Genomic DNA, 4,797 nt, shown 5'->3' with positions numbered 1-4,797 from the left:
TGCACATGGAAGAGCACCAGGTGGTGCGATAAATTGCGAATTGTTCTTACGGTAAGTGTCTGGGTTGATTGCAAACTGGAACAGACGAAAGTCCCAATGGGGGCACTTATCCACCATTTAAATTATTGTGAGGGGGCAGATATCCGCCTACTAAATTCTGACATGGGGCACTTATCCACCCCTCCTGATTTGCTTGGAGGGCACCTCTCTGCCCCCTTAAAATTAGGGGGCACCTCTCCGTGGAGCACCTCTCGGAGGGCGCGCCTCTCCGGATACCAAAAATCTGCTCACTATCTGAAAGCGTTGCTTAAAAACCTCCGGAAAACGGTTATTATAGAGAAAATTCCAAACAAATGTCGGAGTTGTAGACGATTGTGATGGTTAATCTGTGTTGATGAAGGTTAAAGTGAAATAGTGTAGTAGTGATAAACATTTTATTACGAATTTATTATGAAACTTTAGAGAAAATTTGAATTCAAAGAAAAAAATAATATTATGGTTATATGTCAGTCATACGTTATTATACATTTCTTAATAAAGTTGTTTGATTTTTAAAGTCTGCTTTCCTTCTTCATCAAACATCACACATTTCTGAAATAAAAAGCTTTAAACATCGGTGTGAATTTCACACCAATCTGTAAAGCTCTAGACTTCAGAAAGTTGATGATTTACATGATATATTCCATAAATTTATATCACGAAATAAGTTTTTTTAAGCATAAAAATTCACCTTAAAAAGTGCCAAATTAAATAAAACTTGAAATTCAGAAGGGGAGGCCCCTCCCGCATCCTCCCCGCTTGGCCCCCCAGTCAAAATATCCTGCATACGGCCCTGGTTACTCGAAATAACACAGATAAAACGGCAAATGGTTTTGCCCATAAGTTAGTAGATTTCTTACAAAGAAACCGACTATTCATATTAAAGGGGCCTTTTTACAGATTTTGGCATATTTTGAAGTTTGTCATTAAATGCTTTATATTGATAGATGTAAACATTGGATCAGTAAAAAAATCAAGAATACAATTTTAAAAAGGAAAAAATAGTAGCCGGTACCAGGAACCAGTGACCCCCGGAGTCCTGGATTAAGTCTGAAGTTAAAACGCATTAGCCCTCACGGCTATTTCGCCAGGTATACACAGTCTAAGTATTTTATACGTTATAGACAATCCCAGAATCGATAAAGGTTATATTACACTAATTCCAATTCCCATAGGGTCCCATTATAAAACTGACAACTTTCACAGCATTTTTCTTGCCTTTCCGACGTATCAATTTTTCCGAACCTGGTATCATTTTAAAGATGGATCTGTCATCTTCCAATAATTGCAATCAAAAACATACCGTCTCGCAACTTCTAAGAAAGTAAATCGCTGTCGAATGAACCCACCGTAGAAAAACGCGTTTCGGAATCCTAATTTCGACAAAAGCCCCACACAATAGAAAACACACCCTCAAAAGTTCATCTTTTAAGTTAGCTTCCAATCCAAGGCATCAAAGTACTCCAGACACATACAGGATATTACAAATAACCACAAAAGACATGTCTCACATTGTTAAATGGCTTATATTCAAGAAGAGAAAAGGAACTCTTTAGAAATAGGCACTACTTTCGAATGGACCACGGAGGGATACACAATGATTTAGTGTAATGTAACCTTTAAGGGAACTCAACTTTGTCCCATCTTTTTCAAACTTTCTCCACATGAGATTTCAACTATTTCCACAATGAATATGCAATTTCAGTGCATTCGGATGGGGGTAAAGGCCTTAAAATGGCCATTTAAAGCGGTGACTAAATTGGCCGCAGTCAAGTCGGAATGCATGATTTTTAGTCTAAGTGACGACAGCTGATTTTGTGTCTCCAATTATTGTTACGCGTAACTTTTATGGCAAAAACTGGTATCATTGCATGCGAAATTCACCAATATATCAGCAAAAGGCCCAAATAAATGTATTGATTGTGAATCAGTGTACTTTTCTTGATAAAATAGGAGACTTTTTTTTAAATTTTAAGCATTTTTTTCAATAAAAAACTCACTGACAGCATATAAAATCATGTTTTTTAAGAAAATTATTATTAAAAGCTTCACTTACAATCTAAACATACACATTGCAATTACAAAAATTAATGCTATTATGATGAGAGGCATAATTTGCAGCTTTCAAGCCGATACAAGCCGGCTACCCAAAATTAACACTTAAAAAGGCGCAAAGCGCTCCTTCAACAGCTTACGACACAAAGTGACACTTAATGCGCATCCAGATAGTCTCTCTCATATAAATAAGTCCTGTTAGCGACATTTTATTAAGTATTCTCTTTAAAATCCAGTGTTGAAAGCGTAAGTTTGGCAAAAATGCCCACAGTCACCATGCAAGAGAGCACGTTTGCTAAGGAATTCCTACGCTAGTGGCCACACTAATGTCGTGGCAGGAAAGTCATTTGGGTGTGATTCCTCTGTAGTTCAGTGTACATTCATTCCACTACCTGGGGATGACTATCAGGATCAATTTTCCCAGCTGGGTGTAGTGTTGACCTTTCAGGATGTTGATGGAACGTCCACAAGCGCTGCACCACTGCGGCCTCTGTTCAGGACACAGAGTCGGATTGAGGTGTACACAAACCCGCAGTCAGGCAAGGATCATCCAGACCTTTAATAAAATAAAATGTTTAGGCCCCTGAAACTGGCAATTATGTTCAACACTGAGATAAGGAAACACATAGAGGAGACATCATGCCATGGCTTTCTCATTATCGACACGGCAAACTCGAGCAGCTGGGGACTTGGCTCTAAACAAAAACAGGTATGCTCCATCAATGTGAGCAAGATGGCATGTCAGAGTTAAAAAGGGCAAACAAACAGACAAAAGAGATATAAAGGAAATTAGAAATGAAATGCCAGAAGTAATTGTAAGTATTGTTTTTCTGTCTGCAAGGGTTGCTGTGGAAAATAGTGCTTAACGCATAGTTTGGCCTGTAGGGGTTCTGCTAGCAAGAACAAATCGAAGTCATATCAGCCCGCGAACTGTAAGCTTTAGATAACCATATCTGATGAAGTACTGCTTTGAAAATGCATTCTGATTGTACTTGAACCAGATCGCATTGACAGCACAAGGCTTCAGACCCCCCAAAAGTGTGAGGCTTTCAATAGTGCTTACCTGATACCAGACCGCATTGCCCAAGACAGTGACTTTCTCCCGGAACTGCACAGGCTGCATCCGCAGCACAATCCTTAAGTTCAATCATGGTCTGGCTAACTCTGAAATAGTGAAATCTGAATTTACAGATGCTCATTTGTCTAAAGGTTATGAGTTTATTGCCTATCTTATTAAAAGCAAACACAATGACATGCTTAAGAAGACATGTGCATTTCTGAAAAGACATACAGCTGCCCGATACTTGACTAGGAAAAGGCGCTATGGTCTTCACTCTGAAATTCATTACTCTAAGGGCTTAACAGAACAAAAGCCAGATCTTACAGCTAAATGGCCCCACCTACAGCTAAATATGCTTTATAGGTTGAAAATAAAGTTATTTGTCTGAAGAACTAGTGCTATTAACTCATCAGCTATGTTGCTCCACTGGCCGCAATTCTGTAAACATAGTGTATTAATGGAAATACCTAGTCTACCACCTGCTGCGCACCACTACGTCCACTGTAAATACACAGCTAAGTTAGTACTTTAACGAACAAACTGAAATTCATGTGTTAATTAAACAATCAGTATGATGACTCACATTGAAATCATGTCCAGTGCACCAGTCAGAGCAAGACAGCTAGCGGATTGTTGACCATCGACGGCTCAAGGACAAACGGTCAGGCCTACAAACAAAGAGAAAAATGGCATAAATGGGCTGCATGCATGTAATTTGGCATATTTTTCATCTTGCTCTCCACCTGAAACTTCAATCTAGGGACATAATAATATTTACATTTAAGATTTGTTGGAAATTTTACCCTTACTTGTCCATACCAGGTCCCCCACCCATCCGGAACAGTCCAAAACCACCTAAAACATCCATTTGGACCAAAATATTGACATCTCTCATCTATTTTAGCACCCAAATCATCAAAACATTCATTAAAATTTATTTTCTACTTGTCTCGCTTGCAGACGAATCCATGTGACCTTGACATTGCAGTAAATGCGCTTTTTAAAGGTTATATTACATTAATTCCGATTCCCATAGGGTCCCATTATAAAACTGACAACTTTCACAGCATTTTTCTTGCCTTTCCGACGTATCAATTTTTCCGAACCTGGTATCATTTTAAAGATGGATCTGTCATCTTCCAATAATTGCAATCAAAAACATACCGTCTCGCAACTTCTAAGAAAGTAAATCGCTGTCGAATGAACCCACCGTAGAAAAACGCGTTTCGGAATCCTAATTTCGACAAAAGCCCCACACAATAGAAAACACACCCTCAAAAGTTCATCTTTTAAGTTAGCTTCCAATCCAAGGCATCAAAGTACTCCAGACACATACAGGATATTACAAATAACCACAAAAGACATGTCTCACATTGTTAAATGGCTTATATTCAAGAAGAGAAAAGGAACTCTTTAGAAATAGGCACTACTTTTCACAATGATTTAGTGTAATGTAACCTAAATGGGCGCCGCCATATTGGCTATTACGTAACCCGCGATTGAAAACGGTACTGAAGAATTTGACAGATTTCAACGTTATCATAGTGCACACCCGCTTTATTCCAATAAACAGTACTTTATGACTTCGCACATTAGGATTGAAAACAAGTGAAACATGAAACCAAGTGTCGACATGTATCACA

General features: G+C 38.5%; 1 long non-coding RNA gene across 1 annotated transcript; it reads right to left on the bottom strand.

Moving 5' to 3' along the window:
* Positions 1-2,039: 2,039 nt before the first annotated feature.
* Positions 2,040-4,570, bottom strand: LOC127858986 (uncharacterized). Its single transcript, XR_008039220.1, has 3 exons — positions 3,738-4,570; positions 3,158-3,258; positions 2,040-2,650 (listed from the first exon to the last, which is right to left on the bottom strand). It is a non-coding gene; the product is annotated as an uncharacterized LOC127858986 (long non-coding RNA).
* Between the last annotated feature and the right edge of the window lie 227 nt (positions 4,571-4,797).

The sequence above is a fragment of the Dreissena polymorpha genome, chromosome 14, assembly GCF_020536995.1.
Source record: "Dreissena polymorpha isolate Duluth1 chromosome 14, UMN_Dpol_1.0, whole genome shotgun sequence".
In the NCBI taxonomy this organism is placed as follows: domain Eukaryota; kingdom Metazoa; phylum Mollusca; class Bivalvia; order Myida; family Dreissenidae; genus Dreissena; species Dreissena polymorpha.
The sequence above is the reverse complement of the archived record's forward strand: the minus strand, read 5'-3'. Positions and strand labels throughout refer to the sequence as shown.